The following is a 26,061-nucleotide window of genomic DNA, read 5'->3' as shown; positions in this document are numbered from 1 at the left end:
TATTAACATTGATTTTCTCAGGTGTTCAAATACTTATTTGCAGCTGTATCATACAAATAAATAGTTAAAAAATCATAAATTGTGATTTCTGTTTTTTTTTTTTTAGATTATTTCTCTCACAGTGGACATGCACCTACGATGACAATTTCAGACCCCTCCATGATTTCTAAGAGGGAGAACTTGCAAAATAGCAGGTTCAAATACTTATTTTCCTCACTGTATGTAGAGAGAAACGGCTCATTCTAAGATAATAAAAACATAACAGTTCATTATGTCAGGTCTTACACCACTTAATATATACATAGTTATGTATATTATATTGCATTTCTGTCAATAGATCCTCATAAATACAACACACTGCACCTTTAAGTATATTTGTATAGTGCAACTTCACAGAAAACGCGTTTTATATATTTTTTGCAATGCATGTTTAGTAGTATGTCATTCTGTGACAGTAAGGTAAAGCGAGCGCTCGGGTGCTCAACTTGAGTGCAGAGCAGGGCCACACGTCACTGTCTGCAGTCACCCAGCCAGGGTTTTGCGGGTGCAATGCGGTTGCTATGGCAACCTGGCAAATCGCTATCCTCGTCGCCAGGCTGCGCTCGGACGGGGAGGGTGATGCGCGGCGACGGAGACAGTCAGTGTCAAAGGAGGGATGGCTGCTCTGATTGTAGAGCAATTATATTTCCCGAGCTGGCAGGGCTGGTTTCTGTGCTCACGCATGTGTTTTGCGTGGGTGCTTTTGTAAATAGGCCCATTGCATAATCAGCCCTGTTATTAGCAAAGGCATTCTACTTGATGATTCTCCGGCTTCCCAGCAGGCACACGTAGAGGCACTCACATGACTGGATTACATAAGCCAAGCCCGTGGTGAATAATGCAGAAAACAGTCTTGACAGCTCCTCTTCTGTGCTAACTGGGTCACTGTGTGTTCTTGTAATGGAGAGACGAAAAGAGTGGAAAGTGATTGAGAGGGAGAGAAACAGGGACACACAGAGAGTTAAAAGTCATAACAATCATTGTTTTGTTTTTTTATTAGAAACTTGTAATTCACCTCTGTGTCCAAGAGCAACTGATAACCTAAACATTACTCAAAAATGAATTATACTTGGTGTTAGTTCAAGAGTAGGCTACTATCTTTTTCTCTGTGTGATGGTGCGCTTAATAAATGTATTACACAAATGTTAGTTGTGTCTCGCGAAGAGAAACGTACGGACTCTAAATACAGGCAACACTTTATTTTACAGTGTCCTTGTTACACGTTATATGTACTTACCATAGAGTAAATTATGCATAATTACATGCAACTAACCCTCAACCAATCCTACCCTAACCCTATAGTACATGTAGTTACTAAATATTACTCAGTACTTAAAGGGATAGTTCACCCAAAAAGGAAAATTAGCCCATGATTTACTCACCCTCAAGTCATCCGAGGTGTATATGGCTGCGTTCACACTGCAGGCTGAAACGACCCAATTCCGATTTTTTTGCCCTTATGCGACCTGTATCTGATCTTTTCATGACAGTCTGAACGACACAGATCCGATCTTTTCAAATGCGACCCAGGCCACTTGGGTATGTGGTCCAAATCCGATACATATCCGATCTTTTGAAATGCGTCTTCAGTCTGAACTGCCAGGTCACATGTATCCGACCCGCACGTCGTTGATACGCGACAAACGTCATCATTGTACGTTGAAGTAGGCGGGAATGAGAAGATAAAAAGCCTTTTTAAAAGGATATAAACTCTACTTTATTTGTTTTTATTTTTTGTTTTATTTGTTAGTTTTGTTTGTTTAAAATAGTACAGAATAGTCAGTAACTCCTGTTCCTTACTCCAGTCCAGTGGTGGCGGTAATGCACAAGAAATAGTTGCTGGTCATTCTGAAGTTACTGACGAATTCGGTATCAGTAAAGCCACTCACATCAGTATCCCACCACTCCTGGCTGCGGCTCCGCACCCACACGTTTCTCTGTACCGACGTTGCTACCACTGCTCCACAAAACGCCATGGCCAAAAACCTTGCTCTCCTCCTCTTTTTTAATTTTCTTCTTAATATGAAAAGGTTGTAATGGTGCTGGCTCCGTTGCGAAAATAACTTTAATAAAGCTAAACGAACTCCAATGCTGACACCCATATTTGGCTACTTCCGTAAACAACAAGTGACGTCATTGACCGTTGAGTACTCTTCTGCGCATGCGGGTCACTTCTGGGTCATTTCACGTTCACACAGGAGATCACAAAAGGTCGCATTTAATTGGAAATGTGAACGGCCTTGCAAAAAAATCGCATTTTTTCAAAAAATCGGAATTGAGCATTAAGCCCTGCAGTGTGAACGCAGCCTATGACATTCTTCTTTCAGACAAATAAAATCTTGAGTTATATTAAAAATGTTCTGGCTAATCCATGCATTATAATAGCAGTAATAGTTGCTCTGTTTTTGAAGTCCATAAAAAAAATCATCTGTCCGTCAAATAACTGAAGCGAATCGATGCGTTTGTGTAAGAAAAATATCCATATAATTTTTTTTTTTTTTAATTATATGGCTCTGCATCAGCCGTCCCCACGCCATCACTTCCGGCGAATATGGTCAAAATACCGGCGGGATCATAGATATATACATAGACTCCTTATTAGTGCCTGCACGGATGGAATGAGGCATCTACGTATATATATCTTTGATCGCGCTAGTATTTTGACCTTATTCGTCGGAAGTTATGACGCTGGGAATACTAGATGACATTCGTCTGTTAAGAGGTTAAAAAATAACATAAATACAGTTGGGTTTCTCGCAGAAACCGATGGTTTCGTGTCTTAAGAGATCAATGTGTCGCCACGAGCCACATTGTTTAATATGGATTCGGATGTCTATGTGTTTTTACTCTCATAGCTCTCATACTCTAAAATATCCCCATTGACATGCATTATACGACTGACAGACGGCAACGGTTGGAGTTAAAAATCTTCATTTGTGTTCTACTGAAGAAACAAAGACACCTACATCTTGGATGCCCTGGGGGTAAGCAGATAAACATAAAAATTTCGTTTTTGGCTGAACTATCCCTTTAAATATGTAATTTCACTGTAACAATGACGCCTTAAAATAAAGTGTAACCAAAAACAAAACACATTATTTGAGTGTCGTGAGTCGCTCTCTCACTGATATACCTGATGATTTTGGAGTTAACTACTTAAAATGCAATTTTTTTGTGCTTTTGTGTCAGGTCATGTTGTAATGCTAAATATAACGGTAGAATTGTGTGTATTGTGACCCGCCGGGACCCCGATGTGAAATCCACCAATCAGAGAGTTTCCCAAATCTCAATCAATTGATTAATATGAATGGAGTAAATATCATGTTTATATATTATTATATACTGTTCTATACAGTATTTATTTTAAATTTAGCACATTTCCCCAATACATCTTTACCATAATAATATCCTTGTGAGGGAACATCCATCCATCCATCCATCATCTGTCCATCTGTCTGTCCGTCCATCCATCCGTCCATCCATAATACTGTAATACGATTTTGTTTTTGTTTTTCAAGAAATAATGTAACAATGCTTTTTACAATTTCATTCCCTCCCGAACTAACCCAGAATAGACTTCCCTGGAAGAAATTAATTAAAAGTTTATTAATCATTAAAAATAAAAAAATAATTAAGAACATTAAATAAAAATAATAGTAACAATAAAATGGTAGAAAATAATCAAATATATATATTTTATATATATATTAAAATTTTTATAAAATTAGATTTAAAAATTAGTTAAAAACCACTGTTGGACATCATGAGCCCTACACACTTATGAACATATACAAGAATAAAGTGAGTAAATAAATGAAAGCGAATAGACATCCATGTAGAGAGGTGTTCTGGAAAAGCTACCGTTAACGCCCATTATTCGCCGGAAAGTGAACGTATGCTATGTAACAATAAGGCATTCCCTGACATAGGAAAATGTATGTGAACTTTTGTGAAATTGTGTCTTTTCCAAATGCAAGTAAAACATCAAATCCCAAAGCCAATGCTCTGCTTTAGGTAGGATGCAATTATTATTTATTACTGCATAAAGACATTCCAGAAACCATAATATGCTATTATTTTATTCACATTACAGTGATCTTTTTTTTTTTTTACATTATGGTAATAAGAATTGAGGGTGGAAATGTGCTTAATTTTCGAATAATAAAAATAAAACGACACATTTCTAAAAAGAATTTTACAGTGCATAAAAAAATCTATAGGCTATTGGCCCCAAAATAGAGCCCTTCACCTTAACAGGTGACATGAGATTCATCCATCGATTCTTTAATTCCCGTGTTCCAAACCGGTTGGACTTGTCAGCATCAACCTCATTGTATTGGGTTAGACTGGTTAAGCATTCTTGCAGCGCTAAAGGGGTTTTGTGGATAACCTGCATGACACATTTGCAGCCGGTTTGCAGAGTCATTTGGGTGTCTTTTGAAGGATGTGAAGAAACCACATGAAAGAAAGAGAGAACTAGGGGGGTAGTCTTGCTCTTTTGACATGTGTGTGTGTGTGTGTGCGGGGTAACATTCTCTAGTGTTAACCTGGGGAATTACTGAGTTTAATCATTGTAAATCAGCTTCTTTTAAGAGGATTGATGCTGCTGTTCTCTGCTACACCTTTCTCAGTAAATACACTTCATTTGCAGGTTGTAAAACTCTAGACTCACTTCATTCTACCACATCTCTAGGCCAAAATTACACCCACAACCTAAATAAATAAGAAACTTATTTTTAGGACAGGTTATATTATATTATATCATAATGATGAGAATTTTAAATATATATGATTTCAGAATCATCTTTTGTCCCCTAAGGATTATTGATGAAAATGTAGACATGGCAAATGATTGGAGGTTTGCTAGATCATATCTCGAGGCTCTTTAAAGGTTAGTTGAGTCAGTAAGTGCAGCACTGTTGCGCCGCAATGACATTGATAAATGAAGCCATGTGATTGGATGACTGTACTGAGTCACCTGGTATAGAAGAAGAAGTGAAACGGGCCACTGTTACGGGCCACTGTTCTTTGGTTACTGTGCCGTGAGATATTTTGGTACCGTGTTTTTAAGCCTGTAATGGAGGCCAATTAATAAGAGCTGTGACATGGATGGTGAGGTTTACGGGGGTGAGTGTAACGTAGGCCACCTAGTAAGAGCTGTTCGATTAAACCTCACTCCCCTGGTCTCAAGAAGTGCACTGGTGACTGACGTTAGCAGTTTAAAGGGGTCATGAACTGGCTTTTTTTTTTTTTTAATACTGTTGTCTAAGGTCAACTTATGACGTTTGTGTGGTTTTTATATTCAAAAACATCATAATGAATACGTAATAGGCTATTTTCTGCCTTGGTTTTGAGGCTTTCTGAAAAACACTTGTATTTGATGGGCGTGCCGCACTAAACACTTGGAAGTAAACGCCCACGGCTAGGATTGGATAAGATTTGCATATTTAATGAGCTTCAGCTACCGTCTGTCTCAGGAATCGTCTGGGGGAAATGCTCAGAGGACTCGCAAAATATCAAACAAACACAATTAAATCACACACACTCTCGCGGACACACACACACACTCACTCGCGTCGCGCGGACACACACACACACACACACACACACACACACACACACACACACACACACTTGCGCAGACGCGGAGACACACACACACACACACTCGCGCCTGTCCCATAACGTTACAAGTCCGATCACTGTCAAGTCCCGTAATCAATAGATTTCAAACGATCTGTAATGTTATGCAAAACTAACACAAATAAAAAAAAACATGTTTTAGCCTACTCACATAAGTGTGTGTTCAGAAGGAAGCTTATGCAGGGACGATCCTTAGCTCACGAGTCAGTGGGCGGAGCTACAGAAGCATATTTATCTGTAGAGGCGGCGTCTAGGTCCTATTACGTAAGAGATCCGCACATTCTGAGAGCTCTCGTTTGCTGGGCCTGGTGTCAATAAAAGCTTTTCTTTGACTAACAAGGAAGTTTTCAGCTCTGAAACTTACAGGATATTCTTATATTACCATGACCTTTTATATATCAAAAGCTCAAGGGAAAGTTGATTTCTCAGTTCATCACCCCTTTAAGTAGAACTGGATGAGTGAGTGTAATGGAGGCCAGCTAGTAAGAGCTGTGCAAATAGACCTCACTCTGCCTCAAGAGTCTTTAGCAACTCGACTACGGTCTTTAGCGTCTTCGTTAGTGTGTCCGCCTCTAATGCTGGAAACTCTGGTTCAAATCCCACTCGGATCGGTGGGAGTAGAACGGAGGGGTTACTCTGTCACATTAGCTAAATTTCATGTGCAAAAAAGGGTCCATTGTCAACAGTGTAGCGATGTATGAAGCACTACTTACACTGAAGTCATTTTCAAACCAAGCAGCTTTCTGTCTGCCCGCGTGACAAATTTCGCATGACCATCTTGAACATAAGCGCAATCTGCGTGGCATCCTCACGCGACTCTCCCGATCCCTCAAATTCCTATTGGGATAGAGTTGCTGCAGTTGTGACGTCCAAAACTCGGAAGACTAATTCGCCAGCGGTTCCCTTGAGATTTTCCTATGGATTTTATAATGGGCTTTTTCAATTTAAGGTAAAATTAGAGTAAAATAAGGTCTGTGGTAAACATAAGTTGACGATACGTGGACGTTTTGTTCTACAATGTAATTTGCACACACCCATATCGAAAACACAGATTTCGAAGCTGTCATGTTTAAAAAAAAAATATATATATATATATATATATATATATATATATGTTTTTTAATAACTAAAGGAATATTTGTTGTGTGAGTGTGTGTGTAATTTACGTTGTTGAACAACAATATTATATTATAAAATATATTATATATATTATATTATATTAATTATATTATATTATATTATAAAAGTCTCTGAAAATCGGGAATTAAAAATCTATTGTACTGCATTTAAATTATGCTAATTTAAATAATAAAACACATTAAATTAAAAGGGGTATTTTTTATTAAAAATAAGTTTGTGCAAAATAAATCAATGCAAAATTATAATTGAATTAAAATAATACAAATAAAAATGTAGGGTTACTCAAATAGGGAAAATTTAATCTTTTGATTTTATGGTCAAATGTGGCCCAGACATGTTTTCATGATTTTTTTTTAGATCTAGGGATTTTTTTTTCCCCCTAAAGCTTTTTGATAAAAATGTAGACATGGCAAATGATTGGAGGTTTGCTAGATCATATCTCGAGGCTCTTTGTAGGTTAGTTGAGTCAGTATGTCCATGTGATTGGATGACTGTACTGAGTCACCTGGTATAGAAGGAGAAGTGAAACGTTCTTTAGCATCTTTGTTAGCACGCCCACCTCTAATGGCGTGAATGCTGGTTTGAATCCCACTCGGAGTAGAACGTAGGGGTTGTGCGGTCACATTAGAGAAATTTTAAAGTTCAAAAAAGGGTCCATTGTCAATATCGTACTACTCACACGGTAGTCCTTCAAATCCTTCAAACCGAGCAGCTTTCTGTTAGTCAGCACAACGAATTCACATGACCATCTTGAACATAGCCGGAATCTCAGAACTTTTTGTCCTGACTCGATTGTCCCAATTGCTCAAATTCCTATTGGGATAGAGTGCTGCAGTGGTTTGCCAGCGGTTTCCTTGTGATTTTCCTATGGGTTTTTTTTTTAAATTTATGAGTAAAATAAGGTCTGCGGTAAACATAAGCTGACATTTCTTGGAAGTTTTGTTCTGCAATGTAAATTAGACACCCATATCAAAAACACGAATTTCAAAGCTGTTTTTAAGAAGTTTATTTAAGAAAACGGATGTTTCTAATAAGTAACTAGAATGTTTGGTATGTGAGTTTGTGTAATTTACGTTGTAGAACAAGTATAGTCAACACTCTAAAAAAAAAAAGGTTCTATATGGCACCAAAACTGGTTCTTGGCTCGTAATCATGTATAGGGCAGGGGTGTCCAAAGTCGGTCCTGAAGCACTAAAAAAGGTTTCCCTATGATTACGAGCCAAGAACCATTTTTGGTGCCATATAGAACCTTTTTTTTTTTTTTAGAGTGAACTTATGTTTATCACAGACCTTGTTTTACTCATAATCTGAAAACTCTTTGAAAACCAATCGAGGGATCCGCTGGCGAATTAGTCTTCCGAGTTTTGATATCATTCCTGCACCACTCTATTGGTCGGACAACATAGCCTGACGTCGTCATACTCAGAATCTAGTCAGAATATGAGTCTGATACTGCTCCATTGGGCTGTGATTATGGGGCGTGTTTCAACCGAACCAGGAAAGAAAATTCCTCTGCACTCAATTGGATAGACCTACAACCAATCAGAGCAACGGAGTGACGTATGTTGAGCGACACATAGTTGTCAACAGAACTCAACTGCAGGCACGCTGGACGTAGTAGAATGCGCTGTCGATATCTTCTATAACAGACGCGATGGTGGAATCTACACATCTCGATTCTCCAGCGGCAGCCATCTTTGTTGTAAACAAATTCAACCCAAGCGCTTTTTGGTGACGTGGAGGATTATGTTACTGTTGATCACCTGTCCATCATCGTATAAAGCCCGCCCTGACAATTTCATTGGTCCGAACTGCTCAGGTTCGAGAATAGTTGCTCCACAACGGATCAAGTCCACACTGAACTTCCCGACCTCAAATGTTGTGGAAGAGACACCAACTTTTTGTTTTTCCTTCCTCAGTAGAGCATATACAAGTGGTCTTTTGTGGTGCTGCGCGAATCTGAAACATATCAGAGGATGAATCGCATTACTTTGACTTGCATAATATGGAGCCGCTGGCCTGGTTCGTGCACAGAGAGGCATTTGTTTGGAAGCTGCACAACAACACAAGCCAATTCCCCTCCACGATTTGTTTGTTTACAGAGGTATTCTGGGTTGGTCGTCAGGATAACACACACTGTTACCAGGGAAAGGGAAAAAAAGGGATAGAAGATGAGGAGATTGAGAGAGGTAATGGCCTGAATAATAAGGAAGCGGAGAGATTATGCAAAAGTTTAAGGCAGAGCTGAGCAAAGCAGGCAGGGAGTGTGAGGTGTGTGCCATCTGAGGGGAAGTGTGTTGGTGAACACAAAGAGAAGTGGGACAGGGCACAACCACATGCTGCCTAGCCCTCCCCAACTTCCAGCTCTGTGTGGAAGTGCATATCTATATATGTGTGCGCACTTGCCCATGGCTTTACCACATGCCTAATATGGACCAGCTCAAACAATACAGTAGGAACAAGGGACTTTCCCAATCAACAATATTGTGCAAGGCTTCTTTTACATGGGCATTGCCACGGAATTTAGTCACTGTGCCCAACTTGACCTGTGCAACGAGGTTCATCTCGGCCCATTTAGGCCTTGCCTTTTTGTTTCTGCAGTGAAAAAAACTTGCTATTTTGGAAAGGCTTGTCGAGATGACGTGACTCAAGTGCAAATAGTTTTTCCACTCATTTGTTAGGGTGATATCTTGTTGAGCCGCTGTCAAAAAGACATTTCAGTTTGTTCTTGTTCAGTATAAATGATACATTTGTAGATATACACAAATATATATATTTTTTGGAAGAAAGAAATGAAAGGGATAGTTCACCCAAAATTTAAAATTCTGTCTTCATTTACTCACCCTCAAGTTGTTCCAAAGCTGTTTGAGTTTGTTTGTTCTGCTGAACACAAGATATTTAGAAGAATGTTTGTAACCAAGCAGATAGAGCAACCATTGACTACCATAGTAGGGAAAAATATTATGGTAGTCAATGGTTGCTCTATCTGCTTTGTTACAAACATTCTTCAAAATTTCTTATTTTGTGTTCAGCAGAACAAAGAAACTCAGACAGGTTTGGAACAACTTGAGGGTGAATAAATGATGACAGAATTTTCATTTTTGGTTGAACTATCCCTTTAATACTTGTATTCAGAACAGATACATTAAATTGATCAAAAGTGACAGAAGAGAATTTTACATTATTACAAGGGGTGTGACGAGAGTGGAGATCACAAGGGGTGTGATCTCATGCCACGAGATCTCGCGAGACTAAAATATGACATTTCTCGTCGAGGTGAAAAGCGTTCTCACGTCATATTGTCATGACCAGGGGCCTCATTTATAAACGTTGCGTACGCACAAAAGAAGGCGTACGCCACTCTCTACGCAGTAATTGGTATTTATAAAAAGCAAACTTGACGGGAAAATGTGCGGTACTTCACGCAAGCTCTGACCCAGGCGTACGCACAAAAACGGGTGAAATGAGAAATGGCGACACCGTCGGCAGATGGAAGAAACTCGTGAAAGTGTGTGAAACTGTAGACCGTTGTGTAAAAGAAATGGCAATACTGCCTCTCATAAATAACTTGAAGACTTCACAAAGCAAGTATTACAATTAACAGCCTACACGAACACCTGTTTGATCGATCTGCAGTGTAAAACAAACAAAATCAAACGAAAATTACAACAGAAATGCAAAAAAAAAAGAAAAGTGAAATATGTTCTGCAACAATATTGGCATGTTATGCAATTCATCCTCATAAATAATATGGTAAACAGAACGAAATAATGTACAAAACTGATATTCTCGTCAATGTGTCCGTCTGGCGGAGCAGATGTAGATGCAATTAGATAGACAGATAGATAGATAATTAGGGAGATATATAGATAAATAGATAAATAGATAGATAGATGTATTAATTGTCCACTGGGGAAAGTTGTTTTCATAGTAAAAATTTCTTCATCAGCTACGGAATTTTGGTATTCATGCAAATGCCTTTAGTTCGTTTCATTTTCGATAAAATAACATATGACGTATGTCTCAACCATTCAGAAAGCTGCAAGAAATTACATTTGCACTGAACTATTTCCCATTTCCACGTAGATAATAGGGATAGGGATTAATAGGGATTCCCCAATAATTGCCGCTCCGGTGTCCCCTTCCCCCACCCGTGGCAGACACACTCTGGCGATGGAGCGCTAGACGCTTTTTTGCCTCGACTTTGATGTCCGACCAGTTCTTTTTTTTTTCGGCCACGGTCCGAGGTTGTGAGGCTACAGCATTTACGGCGTCTGCAACCTTTTGCACCTCAGGTGCCTTTTTGGCCTCCAAAAAATATTTTTCTCCTCTTTTCCACCTTGCCAACGATAATTTCTACTTCACATTGAGTGAAGTTACATTTTTTTGATTTCCTCTCTGTATTTGCCATGATTTCGCAATCGATGAATATTAACTTGTGGGCGTTTCACGGACTATTTATGGGCAACTATGGGCGTGACATGAAGCCACAAAAGCTGCGCTACATTTAGAATTGATTGTGATTTATTAAGGGAAAACTGCGTAGGATGTGCGTGCGCACGGTGTTATAAATCCAAATATTTCTGTGCGTACGCACGTCCTGTTTCATCCGTATGCCACTTCTGACGCAAATCCTACGCAAAGTTTTATAAATGAGGCCCCTGGTCATGACGGAGTGTGAGGGTGAAATTAGGATAGAATATGTCACCGCTATGTTTACATTACGCCTCGACTGTCGTTTCGCTTTTTATAGAAATAAAAACAATTTAATTCCATCAGCTCATCCAGCACAAGCTGTTTTGAGTTGTACATAGTGCGCAGCACTGACCACTGATCGCTGGATGAGAAGACCGACTGGACCACGGCGAAGGATTCGTTGCGCAACAGAAGCGTCAGACAAATGTGTTCAGCCCCACCGCTCCTTATTCACAGAGTACACACGATTGCGAAATTGAAAGTGAAAGTAAACGTGAGCGCACATTCAAACGCGATTTCAATAAGTTACTGCTGTTTGAAAGCGGCTCCCTGAGGAGTGTGAATATCTCTTAATATGAAAGCTATCTGTGTAGTTAACCATCTCTTAGCTCTGTATCATGCTTGAAGAAAAAATTGGTCTCTATTTGCACTTTGAATATTGAGAACTTTGATTATGGTTGCACTTATTGTTTGCACTTGATCTATGATCAATTTGCGGGAAGGAGTTCAGTTAAAAGGTCAAAAGTTGTAGAAGCTCATAAATCATGTGCAGTTCTAAGTTCTGAAGAGACAATCATACGGGAAAGAAGTCAAGTCAGTTGAGTTTGTGGCAAAACCTTTTACAGTGCTTGAGTATTGTTATGATAATTCATACTCAGAAAGTAGAACTGATATGACATTCATTACAAGATAATGAGTTAAAACATTTCAAATGCACCTGCAAACAATTTTTTTGGTCATGTATTTCATCATTGAGGAGTTTTTAAATATACTGTGTAAAAATCTTGTGTCTCGTCTCGTGAGATAAGTGTCTCGTCACACCCCTTATTATTACAGAAAATTCATTAAATAATTCTTAAAATATATATCACTGTAATGCTCATTACATTTTAAAATATATTAAAATAGAAAACGTGATTTTAAATGTCAATACTATTTCAGAATATTACTGTTATTGCTGTATTTTTGATCAGATAATTGAAGTCTAACTAGTCTAGAATCTATATTAATAAAAAAAATTTTTTTGCTCTGAAACCAACCCAAAACTTTTTTTTAGATGTATTTGTGCAAGGTAGCATCACTGTTTTATATTTACCACTATGTTTGAAAATATAATACATCATTTTAAAACATTTTTATTAATATATTTATTTAATTGTATTCTTTATATAATCATTTATCCTTTTGTAACTATACAGACGTTGGTATACTGTGATGTTTTTATAGTGCTTTATAAATACATTTCGATTTAATTTGATTTTCCAAAAAAGGTTTAATCTGATCGTTAAAAAGAAAATTGACCAGGCCTCCATAAAAGTGGCTTATTGCTGTATGGTATTTTTATTCTATGCCATGGCGATCACCCTCAACACCTTAGCATCATTTTGGCAAATTGTGCAAAATCATACACCCCTTTTAAAATCTCAAAATTTGCACTTGGCATGCCTAGGCCTCAAGTCTGTGTTTATTATTGCCTTTCCTAAACCGCCCACCAGAGTAATCTAAAAGTCACTGGTTGCCTTCGAAAAGTGATGAGGTCACAGGATACATGAGCTCCAGTTACACACACTTGAAGTGTCCCACAGTGAACCGAATAGAAATAATTAGGGAGGTGGAAATATCCACCCAGAAGTCTGAATCCATTGGCCCTCACTCAAATAAGGCCTGTATTCTTCTGGCTATATAATGTAAAACCTCCAGGCCAGACAGAAGTCGGAAGGGCAGACGGGACTTCATCTGTGGTGAGCAATGCTCAAGTAGGAGTAGGAGGGAGCGAGAGACAGCGAGAGTACAGTGCAAAAGCAGAGTGTGTGAGAACAGCCAGGTTCTGGATGACCCGTGACGGAAGCTGTCGCCCACTCGCTCTGCAGCAAGTGGGCAGAAAGCCTAAGACGCTTAGCCAGTAATTCTCACACACACACACACACACACTCAATCTCCGCTCTATGACGTTGGAGAATACATTCCTCTGTGACACAAGGATGTAAAATACTCCTATAATACATTCTAGAAGATCATGTAGATACTTCCAAAGTCCATTTATAAATAGACAGTCATTAATAATACATTTTTATGCAGCATGTCAAAGGTTGCTCAAGAGAGTGGAAAACAAACATAAGGCTGCCATGAATTTGCTATTGGGATTTTTTTATGTAATTATAGGATACCTTTTTGGTGAACATTTCATATTCTTGGGTAGCTTTTGAGAGTGAAACCACAGTGCTGTGGCTTAGAGTAGAAATTATTATATTACATGAGAAGAAAGAGACAGAATGATATGAGAAATGTCACAGAGGACGAAGATCACAGCTTACCTGTCATTATGCTAGATATTTGACCATGTAATGTTGCAATTGACCAATCAGAATCAAGTATTCCAGAGACCCGCATATTAAAGGGATAAGTTCCAGTGCTGTTATTGTTAACTAAAACTATCTAAAATAGTTGAAGTTGAAGTACAGTATTAAAAGGAAAGTGAATAACACGGCATGAAAGTGAATAACACGGCACCTGTTAGTGGGTGGGATATATTAGGAAGCAACTGAACATTTTGTCCTCAAAGTTGATGTGTTAGAAGCAGGAAAAATGGACAAGCGTAAGGATTTGAGCAATTTTGACAAGGGGCAAATTGTGATGGCTAGACGACTGGGTCAGAGCATCTCCAAAACTGCAGCTCTTGTGGGGTGTTCCTGGTCTGCAGTGGTCAGTCTCTATCAAAAGGGGTCCAAGGAAGGGACAGTGGTGAACCGGTGACAGGGTCATGGGCGGCCAAGGGTCATTGATTCACGTGGGGAGCGAAGGCTGGCCTGTGTGGTCCGACGGCCCGGCCCCTAGGTTTAATATTAAATAATTCATTTAGTTCAACATATTTTCCCACTCTTTGTGTATTGTTATTTGCAGTGGTTTTACAATAAACAAACAGACACCTATAGTGGTCAGCTAAACAAATACATTTAAACACACACCATACATCGCATGCTCCATTGATAAATTAAATATACATTCCTGTTGTTTACTTGATGTGCACTTGCGCCGATAGCCAACAACACACAGACATTTGAAGTAGTTTTACTCACCACCTGCGGTTCCAATGTATGACCGTGAACTTTTATCGCTGGGACCGCTCCATCTTTCAGCATTAGACGAACTGCAAATCCGGAGTTGAACTGGGCCTTGTTTATAAAACAATCATCGCTGGAATGCAGGGAACAAACAAAAACACTTGCGCAACTCCGTTGCTGCTCCGGAAAAACAAACTCCATCCACTGTCCCCTTAACGCTGGGTTCTTTGGGAAACTGAACAGGGTTGTCAACCTGACAACCAAAAACACACTTCCTTGGTGACATTATTGATTTCGTGAAGTCTTGTGACCTGTGCAGCGCAGCCGACGACTTCCCTAAAGCCGAGCAAAGCGCGTTAATGGGCGTGCGTTTGCGCTCTCGCTTTGGTCCACGTGTGTGCACGTGCCCTTCCGGGAGAAGTGCCCATACAAGGAAATTCTGCCCTTGTTGACGTCACATAGGCCCATACTCGAAAAAAAAAAACCTTTCCGAAACTTTTGAGAAACCGGAAGGATTATTTTTGGCACAGAAATACTCTATCAAACGTCCAACTTATTTTTTTAAACTTTGGCCATGTTTAGCATGGGAATCCAAGTCTTTAACAATGTAAAAAAAACTCAGAATGCATGAAATAGCATTATACCCCGCCTTTAATGCTGGTTCTGATAGAGAGAAACAAACAAGTTCGATCCATGGAGACCCCACCTCGCAACTTATAGGACTTAAAGGATCCGTGGCTAAGATCTTGGTGCCAGATATTACAGCACACCATCAGGGGTCTAGTGGAGTCCATGCCTCAACGGGTCAGGGCTGTTTTGGCAGCAAAAGGTGGACCAACACATTATTAGGTCATAATGTTATGCCTGATCTGTAAAGAAATAATAAAATCACAAAAACACATAAGCTACTGTAGTAAAATCACAAATCTAAACTAAAATGTAAAAAAAAAAATCTAAATATTAATATATACTATAATAGTGTATCAATAATCCCAAATTAGCGCTGAAAAGTTCACCCAAAAATCCATCTTTTGTGTGTGTTTTTTTGGACCCCTTTGACTCGAATGGGCAAAAACATTTGAAATGTTCTTCAAAATATCATCTTTTGTGAGTAAACGACAGGTTTTTAATTCTTTTTGGGTGGACTGTCCCTTTAAGCCTTCTCAAATGCCTTTAGCATGTGTTGCATGTTAGTCTCCTTTAAAAAGAGAAAGTGACACATTAATTTGAATTTGAGGGATGTGCCATGTTATTTCCAGCTGCCACGTACGCATGCACATAAGGCTCAGCGATTTCCTGAAGAAAGTATAAATAGAAATGTGTATTACGGCACCTGGGAGGGGAAATAAGGGTCTCCATTCCTGAGCTTTAGCAACTGGGCTTCAGATTGAGATCCAGAGGTCAGGGCTTTTGTTTTCACCATGTTATCGGATTCTTTTTTTAAATTCCGGCTGTCATCATCTAGTCAGCTTCTCACATGTCTCCATTTCAATCTTCTCATTGATGTTTACAGGAGATGCTAAAGAATAGCAATATGACTCTTTTTGAGCCCAAAACCTCGGCTCTTTCTATAGTCAGGCCTGTTATGTAATATTGGAAAAATGGCGTCAGGTGGAGCGGGATACAAACTCAAACGCGAGGACTCCTCCTGAGGTTTCAGGTCACACCCCTCACCTGTTGCCTGCCACTCAAGTGCACGCATCTCGGTTAAACATTAACTTATGACCTACATAACTCAGCCCGAAACAAGCACTCAATGTGTGAGTGTGTGTGTGGGTGTGTGTGTAAGTGGGAGGTGCTAATATGTTTGTTAATTCCATGACCTATAAATATTTACACGCTTTTTCAGACTTTGTCACGGTCAGAATCGTCCTTGGAGATGACCTGTGCACTTAGTCGTCTGCATAGCTCTGTTTTTGCCCACGGCCCTCCCTGTTTACCATAAACTCCAAACAGCCCACAAGACACAACCAGACACACACAAGCGTAATGAAGCACAACAGGTGTGTGTGAGAGAGTGCAGCACTTGCGTCTAAAGCTGACCTCTGGCATATTATAGCTGTATTATAGTGTATACATCCAGCTATTTTAAAATCTGTGAAGCCTGACATGTTGAATCTGTGACGTTTTTTCTTTTTTAGTAGTTAAAACTGAACAGTTTATTAAACCTTTAGACAAAATATATATTTTTAAAAAGTGTTTTTTTATTGAGTCATGCTGAGAAAATGGAGCTCATACTTGAGTATGAAAAAAAAATCTTAATTTTATTCAGGGGCCCAAACTGAGCAAAAAGATGCAGTAACTGATATTTATATGGCCAAAAGCAAGATGCCTTCCTGTAAGCTTGTAATGTAAATTAGTGAGATCACTATAACAGTATAGCAGACTACTTGCATACAATGCATATAAATATCAGTTGTCATATCTCCCAATAATGTCGTAGTAAGATAGTTAAAAGCTTTATGTTCAAAGCTCTGTACATATAATTCTATGCCATACAATGATAGAGATGAACAACAACAAAAAATCCTCAAAAGCCTGATGCATCACATTTAATACTCACATTTTGAAATGATGTATGGATGATCAAGTAAACCCAAGTTGCTTTAATCCAGTAAGTGTTGATCCTGAAGCATGGGCGTCGGAGCCATTGTATGTGGGTGGGACAAGACCCACCCACTTTTTACGATCAATGATATTGGACCCACTCACTTTTATCGTCTCTAATTCAGCACATGTCTGTTTACCTACCCCTAACAAACAAACACTTATTAAACACGTTAAAACACTTTATTTCCACTTTTATAATATTTTCTTCATTTATATTGAAAATAAATGCCTTTCCGATCTGATATGTGAATGGGAAAAGGGAGTAGAGTGAGTTCGGCAAAAGGCGGATTCGAACCTAGGGTCGATTTGTGTCAAAACTTGATATCATGCGTCTTACCCCTACACTACTGCCGCTCTCAATGACACCGTGATTTCCGTAATTTTGTACTTAATGTAAATTACATCTACTCCAGTACAATTTTTCTGAGAGGACCTACCCACATTTTTTTTGCTTCCGACGCCCATGTCCGGAAGTATTACTAACAATATTACAATTATTCTTACGTTTTCTTTATAAAAATCATTAAAGATTTTACTAGGGGTGCACCGAAATTTCGGCCGCCGAAAATGTTCGGCCGAAAATGGCATTATCAGTTTCGGGCCGAAATAAAAAAAAAAAACAGCCGAAAACGTAAACCGAAAATGAATATCACCCGCCCCTCCCATCCGTACGCGCAAGCGCTTAGGTTTCACTCACGGTCGAGCCATTATCATGCGACGCGTCTGCCTATCAAAGATTAAGCATGTCAGCGGTATGAGAACAAATAGAGACGTATCAGCTGAACTACCCATTGCCAGAAGCGACAATCACCTTGACCACTGGCGCGCGAATGAAGGCCGCTTTCCATTGTTTGGGCGGATTGCACGCAGGTATTTATCTGCCCCAAGCAGTGTTGCCAAGTCCGCGGTTTTCCCGAGGGATGTTTTTCCATGTCCACGGGTTGAAGCGACCCCAATTATGTGAAATTTAGACCCAGGAATGCGAATTTGAAAAAAACAACAACACATATTTTACCCCCCAAATGCCATTTTCCCCGGAGAACAGTGACAGACAGAGACAGACTATTCACTGCAGCATCTCATGTTCTGAATGAGAACCATTCTGGGATTTTGTGTGCAGTTATTCAGATAATTGTGGATCTGTTGGAGCTGTTAAAAAACTATTTTATTTGATGGAACATAAAACTTGAAGAATAATATTATTTGGTATTATTATTTATAATTATTGTTAAAAATATTTTAGGTTTTGTTATGTAACTTAATAAAAGTTTAATTGTTTTATTGGTTTGTGATTTATTTATTTTTTTTCATTTCAGATCCATTCAATTCAAGCAATATATACATATATGTATATATGTATACGTTTTTAAAAGAAGCCATTTTCGGCTTCAGTTTCGGTTTTCGGCCAAGTGCATCCTAAAGTTTCGGTTTCGGCCCAGAATTTTCATTTCGGTGCATCACTAGATTTTACAGCAAATAGACACCCCACGCTATAATCCCCCCCTCCACCAAACTTTACTCTTGTACTTGCACAATGCAGTCAGGCAAGTACCGTTCTCCTGGTAACCGCCAAAGCCAGACTCGTCCATCAATTACCAGACAGAGAAGCGTGATTGGTCACTCCAGAGAACACGTCTCCACTGCTCTAGAGTCCAGTGGTGGCGTACTTTACCCCACTGCATCCGACGCTTTGGACTTGGTGATGTAAGGCTTGGATGAGCTGCTCGGCCAGGGAAACCCATTCCATGAAGCTCTTTACACACTGTTCTTGAGCTAATCTGAAGGCCACATGAAGTTTGGAGGTCTGTAGCTATTGACTCTGCAGAAAGTTGGCGACTTCTGCGCACTGTGTGCCTCAGCATGTGCTGACCCCGCTCTGTGATTTTACGTGGCCTTCCACTTCATGGCTGAGTTGCTGTTGTCCCCAATTGCTTCCACTTTGTTATAATACCACTAACAGTTGAACGTGTAATATTTAGTAGTGAGGAAATTTCACGAACTGACTTATTGCACAGGTGGCAACCTATCACGGTACCACGCTTGAATTCACTGAGCTCCTGAGAGCGACCCATTCTTTCTCAAATGTTTGTAGAAGCGTCTGCAGAAGCAGTAGAAGTAGAAGCAGCTGTTTTTAAATTACAGCACATTAGAAACTGCAAAAAGCAAACACTCGAGGGAAGCAGTGCTACCCGATTCATCCTCCAGCTGTGCACGAAACCAGAACAGGATCAGTCACCCGCACAGCACTGATGAGTGCTTCCGCCACGCTGTAAAGTGATAAAAAGCGCAAGTCTCTCGATCCGTTCAGATTTGTCACAGTCGTGTGATATGAGAACATTAAAGGTTCTGTAGTGTTGCTAGCTGAAAAAATCAAACGTAACTGCATGACGAGGTAAATTGGAAAAAGCCAATACAAGTCATAATTACAAGCTTTTCAATTCAGCATCATAGTAATTTAAATGAACACTGTACAAATATGGTAGTTTGGGAGAAATGTATTATAAATGTTACTATTATTACTTTAAATTAAATTTCGTGGAATATATATCACTTTTATTGAGGTTGTTTAGGGTATTTTTATTACAAATTCCATAGTTTATTATTACTTATTTATTTTAAAAACCATATAACCATAGTAATGAGGAGCATGGTTTTACTTGTGAACACCATCTTACTAATACTAGTCTCAGTTAAACAGTTATGCAAGAACTATAGGAAATTAGACCAACTTAAGAATAATAATAATAAAAAAATGCTTTAAAGCCTGGATCCAATGAATCAGGAACAAAGCTTTCTTCTCTTTAAATATGTTTAGTTTGTACTGCATTTTAATTGACGTAAAATGTTAATTCAGTAAGAGTCTGATTAAAGATAGATATTAGTGTCTTGTATACATTAGGGGTTAACTATTTTGTTATAGTTCTTAAAGGGACCGCTCACCCAAAAATGAAAATTGTCATCATTTACTCACCATCATATCATTCCAAAACTGTATTAGTTTCTTTCTTCTGTGGAACATAAATGATGAAGGTTTTTTTTGGCCCACACAGTAGAAGTCAATGGTAGCCAAAATGGTTTTGTTTATTCTTCAAAATAACTTCTTTTGTGTTTACAGGTTTGGAACAACATGAGGTGGAGTAAATGATGATAGCAGTAAATTACTGCATCCTAGCTCAAAATCAATGCTTTATGCGTTTGCCGTGTATTCAATAATATCATTATTAGTTTTTGTCCTGTTTTATTTATCCATTCATTTACTCCAATTTAAAGCCCTAGCCCCAGGAAAACACGGCTGAACATGCGGGCCGAATGGGCTGAATTTTAGCCCCATTCCAGCCCTGACCCTACCCATAACTTATCCCTAAAATCAGAGGGAAATGATGGTGAATAACACTGATATAGAAGCACATAACCCTGGTTGTAAGCCTAAACTTGACATGAACTGTATACTTATCCCTCAAAACTGATTGATTGAAATGTTGTTCCAGGAACAACATAGATGTTGATCCAAGAACATGTTGCACTTTGTGAAATCACGTTCGCCCATGTGTGTATGCAACAGATTTTTCAGCAACGTTTGGATCATGTTGCTTAATTAGAGGCCTTAGAAATTTGAGTATCAAATATGATACAGTAGGCTTTATAGGGTTAACCCCCCCTCTCCATCTCCATGCCCTGTGCGGCATCCTTAGTGCTCCCTAATGGATTTGTGAGTGTGCTTGAAATCCTTGAGTTTGTGCATCTATCTGCGTGTCGTATTGCAGACTCTCAGCTGCTGTTGAAGTGTGAAGGACGTGCCGTATAGCCCCCCGTCGACATCTCCCCGCATCCCAAGCCGCCACAGCGCGAGCCGTTCCCGTGGTTACGTGGCTGGGGGGGCACGACGACGGCACTGATTGAGCTCGCACGTATAAATAGATCTTACACAACATCCTCTTGTTGATGCCAAGAGCTCGGATAGACGAGAAGGGGACGGGAGGCGGTTGCTGGTTGACCTTTTGCTTTGTGCGTTGAGGGTGCTATTAGAGAACTGCCCACGTTCACCTGCACATGTAAAGTCTACTTCCTGTTGGGTTGTGGCTGGTCACCTTGCCTGGATTGGCTTGTTGATGTTGATGACTTGTAATCAAGTTATGATGGGTTCAAGGGGTAAGACAGGCCTTCAAGTAGGATAAGATGGGAATAAAAGGCAATGACATTGGCAAAGGTATTGGCAGCCTTTAAAGCTGATTATAGGGAGAAATTTTACACACATAATAGATTATAATCTCCAGCTATAATTGGACATTTTAATATATACTACTGTTCAAACGTTTAGGGTCAGTGCGATTTTTAAAACAAAATATTGTTGAAAGAAAAGTCTCTTATGCTCACCATTTATTTGATCAAGAGTTTATTTCTTATTATCAGTGTTGAAAACATTTGTGCTGCTTGATATTTTTGTAGAAACTGTGATTATATTTTTCTCAAGATTCCTTGATGAATAGAACGTTCAAAAGAACAGCATTTATTTGAAACATAAATCTTTTGAAACATTATAAATGTCTTTACTGTCACTTTTGATCATGTAGGAGGGTGTGCCCTTTGTTCTTAAAGTCATCAACTCATGATACAGCCACTTATTCATTTCTTACATGAGTTATGAAGACCCATGTGCACTTGTGTCATGCAGCACATAAAGGTCATGCAATCTTATATCAATAACCGCAACACTCAATGTTTCTAGGGATAGGAACGAGTACTAAAGTTCTTAAGTATTTGGAAATTACAGCAGCTTTTAATGGAAAAGCTGGTTTTACATTATTTTTTACATTTAACATTTTAATATCTAAAGGGTTAGTTCTTGTGGAAGCTCAAACGTGCTGCGTAACACGAGAATGAACCTCATTGGTTCTTGCAGAAGCTCAAACGTGCTGCGTAACACGAGAATGAACCTCATTGGTTCTTGCAGAAGCTCAAACGTGCTGCGTAACACAAGAATGAACCTCATTGGTTCTTGAAGAAGCTCAAATGTGATGCGTAACACTAGAATTAACCTCATTGGTTCTTGCGGATGCTCAAACGTGCTGCGTAACACAAGAACGAACCTCATTGGTTCTTGCAGAAGTTCAAACGGGCTGCGTAACACAAGAACGAACCTCATTGGTTCTTGCAGAAGTTCAAACGGGCTGCGTAACACGAGAATGAATCTCGTTGGTTCTTGCGGAAGCTCCAACGTGATGCGTAACACGAGAATGAACCTCATTGGTTCTTGCGGAAGCTCAAACGTGATGCGTAAAAAGAGAATGAACCTCATTGGTTCTTGCAGAAGCTCAAACGTGATGCGTAACACGAGAATTAATCTCATTGGTTCTTGCGGAAGCTCAAACGTGATGCGTAACACAAGAATGAACCTCATTGGTTCTTGCAGAAGCTCAAACGTGATGCGAAAGTCTCTTATGCTCACCATTTATTTGATCAAGAGTTTCTTATTTCTTATTATCAGTGTTGAAAACCATTGTGCTGCTTGATATTTTTGTATAAACTGTGATTATATTTTTCTTGATGAATAAGAACGTTCAAAAGAACAGCATTTATTTGAAACAGAAATCTGTTGAAACATTATAAATGTCTTTACTGTCACTTTTGATCATGTAGGAGGGTGTGACCTTTGTTCTTAAAGTCACCAACTCATGATACAGCCACTTATTCATTTCTTACATGAGTTATGAAGACCCATGTGCACTTGTGTCATGCAGCACATAAAGGTCATGCAATCTTTTGGTTCTTGAAGAAGCTCATTGGTTCTTGCAGAAGCTCAAACGGGCTGCATAACACGAGAATGAATCTCATTGGTTCTTGCGGAAGCTCCAACGTGATGCGTAACACGAGAATGAACCTCATTGGTTCTTGCGGAAACTCAAACGTGATGCGTAACACGAGAATGAACCTCATTGGTTCTTGCGGAAGCTCAAACGTAATGCGTAACACGAGAATGAACCTCATTGGTTCTTGCGGAAGCTCAAACGTGATGCGTAACACGAGAATGAACCTCATTGGTTCTTGCAGAAGCTCAAACGTCCTGCGTAACACGAGAATGAACCTCATTGGTTCTTGCGGAAGCTCAAACATGATGCGTAACACGAGAATGAACCTCATTGGTTCTTCCGGAAGCTCAAACGTGATGCGTAACACGAGAATGAACCTCATTGGTTCTTTCAGAAGCTCAAACGTGCTGCGTAACACGAGAATGAATCTCATTGGTTCTTGCGGAAGCTCCAACGTGATGCGTAACACGAGAATGAACCTCATTGGTTCTTGCGGAAGCTCAAACATGATGCGTAACACGAGAATGAACCTCATTGGTTCTTCCGGAAGCTCAAACGTGATGCGTAACACGAGAATGAACCTCATTGGTTCTTTCAGAAGCTCAAACGTGCTGCGTAACACGAGAATGAATCTCATTGGTTCTTGCGGAAGCTCCAACGTGATGCGTAACACGAGAATGAACCTCATTGGTTCTTGCAGAAGCTCAAACGTGATGCGTAACACGAGAATGAACCTCATTGGTTCTTGCAGAAGCTCAAACGTGATGCGTAACACGAGAATGAACTTCATTGGTTCTTGCTGAAACTCAAACGTGATGAAAAGTCTCTTATGTGCAGAAGCTCAAACGTGCTGCGTAACTCGAGAATGAACCTCATTGGTTCTTGCGGAAGCTCCAACGTGATGCGTAACACAAGAATGAACCTCATTGGTTCTCACACGTCAAGCGAACATGCTTCAGCTGATGTGTGAGTTGATGAATGTTTACCTGTGGATAAAAGCCTAAATTCATATAATGCGATCATGTCTCTTTAGAAAGTTTTGACTAAACTGCTCATTTCATATGGGTTAGTTTTACGATCTCTTTATGAACTTTTTGAAGCATCAAAGTGGTAGTTACTTGGACTGTCAATAGAGAGACAGAAATCTCTCCAATTTTATTTTATTAAAAATATCTTCAAAGGCCATCTTCTGGAGCTTGATGAAATCTATATGATATGTCATATATATCATATACAGCAGTGGTCGGCAACTGGCGGCCCGTGTGCCAAAATTGGCCGTGCTCGCAACCAGATTATTTTGATAGCGGCTGGTTCTGAAATAGATTTGTCATGATAGTGTAACGGAGGCCAGTTAGTGAGAGCTATGCAGGTAGACTCCCCTGATGTCAAGAAGGAATAAGAAGCAAGAGGTTGCAGCCTTTAGCCTCCTTGTTAGAGCGTCCGACTCCCATGCGGAAAGACCCGGGTTTGAGCTCCGCTTGGAGCAGGCGGTGCGAAACAGAGAGATTACAACAGTTACTCAGGATCAATTTGTCTTTAGTGATTTTGCCTTCAAAAAAAGGATGAGACCATTTTTATGAATTGAGAGTTTTTCATTTGAAAAGTTCTGAAAGACATTCAAAAGAGTCTGTGGATTGGATCGGTAGACCCGCCTCTAAAATAGCCGTCATGAAATGTGTGGTATGAAAAAACAAACAGTGAACCATTGAAATGTTTGACAACAAACAGCGTGTATTCTTTACAAACAGCGACAACTTTGTTGCAGATAAGACACACACCGGCTTTGCATTCACAAAACCAGGTAGGATGAACGCAGTTGTCTTTCCATTCTTCTTTCTATGCCCTATTTTCGCTGTCGACTTTCCTCTTTAGACTCTTTGATAGTGCCATTTTCTCTCACCGGCTAGCTTAAATGTCAACATCACTCTGCCAGCAACGTAATCGCGTACCTCCAGCACGCAAACAATAAAAAAAAATGCAGTTTACTACAATAAGTTAGGCTCTATTGTGTAACAAGCAAATTAATTAATAAGTAAATTAATCACATAATGCTAAACTGTGCGTAAACCACTGGGAGACCACAGTTGGTTGTTATTACCTCTACTGCACTAATAGAAAGGTAGTTCATAAAAAGGCGTTTAATATAAAAGTATTTTGTGACCGCAAGGGTGGAAACTTTCATGGCGTAGCCATGCACACTTACTAAACCTTCTCATCCTTTAATTAGGGCTGCGCAATATATCGAAATTATCGGAATATCGCAATTGTACATATCGCAATATGCATATCGCAAGAGCACGCAATATCTGAATGATTTTAATAGGCTACTTCAACATTGTGAAAAGTGTACGTTTTAGGTTAACACATATAGCAGAGAATAGACTGAGCACATGACTGCTACTTATGTGACTTGCTTGACGTTAAAAATTGCTTTTAAAAATGCAATAACTTGCAAAAAAGAACTCCTTGCATTCTCGTGCTGTCTGTTGTCTGACACACACACGGAAAAGTGCGCACAAGCCGTTCTTTTTTTCGTGTCTTGCTACACACTCGAACTGTCAAATACACACACCGTTATGTCTTGATGAGTATTCATGTAAACACAGTCGGTTATGCTTTGAGTGAAAGATATCAGTTGGGGAAAGAAATGGATTTTACACACTTAAAGCAACATCGTATCGCATTATTTAACAAGGATATCGCAAATCGCATTTCTCTTCAATATCGCACAGCCCTACCTTTAATGCTGAGGAGGACTCTAGCCTATAAGCCTCCGAAGGACTGGACTAGGAAGGACCTTCCTTTTGAGAAGCACTCTTTCATTTAACTCCAGTTAAAGCTAAGAAAGCTAAAGCTAATGGGAAGCTAGTTAATAAGGGCTTTGGAATGCAGGCGTCATAATGAACTTAAGCAAACATGACTTATTATTGTTCTTTTAAAGGGATAGTTCACCCAAAAATGGAAATTAGCCCATGATTTACTCACCCTCAAGTCATCTTAGGTGTATATGACATTCTTCTTTCAGACGAATACAATCAAAGTTATATTAAAACATGTCCTGGCTC

At 39.4% G+C, this 26,061-nt stretch overlaps 1 protein-coding gene and 1 long non-coding RNA gene across 2 annotated transcripts in view; one reads left to right on the top strand and one right to left on the bottom strand.

Moving 5' to 3' along the window:
- itpr1b (inositol 1,4,5-trisphosphate receptor, type 1b) overlaps nucleotides 1–26,061 on the top strand; it is a 226,924-nt gene that overhangs the window by 141,601 nt on the left and 59,262 nt on the right. The gene's annotated exons all lie outside the window — the stretch shown is intronic.
- LOC307143327 lies at nucleotides 12,837–17,237 on the bottom strand. The gene is made up of 3 exons (XR_013818593.1): nucleotides 17,143–17,237; nucleotides 14,595–15,448; nucleotides 12,837–14,348 (listed from the first exon to the last, which is right to left on the bottom strand). It is a non-coding gene; the product is annotated as an uncharacterized lncRNA (long non-coding RNA).

Source organism: Gobio gobio, assembly GCF_949357685.1.
Source record: "Gobio gobio genome assembly, chromosome: 19".
NCBI lineage: Eukaryota > Metazoa > Chordata > Actinopteri > Cypriniformes > Gobionidae > Gobio > Gobio gobio.
The sequence above is the reverse complement of the archived record's forward strand: the minus strand, read 5'-3'. Positions and strand labels throughout refer to the sequence as shown.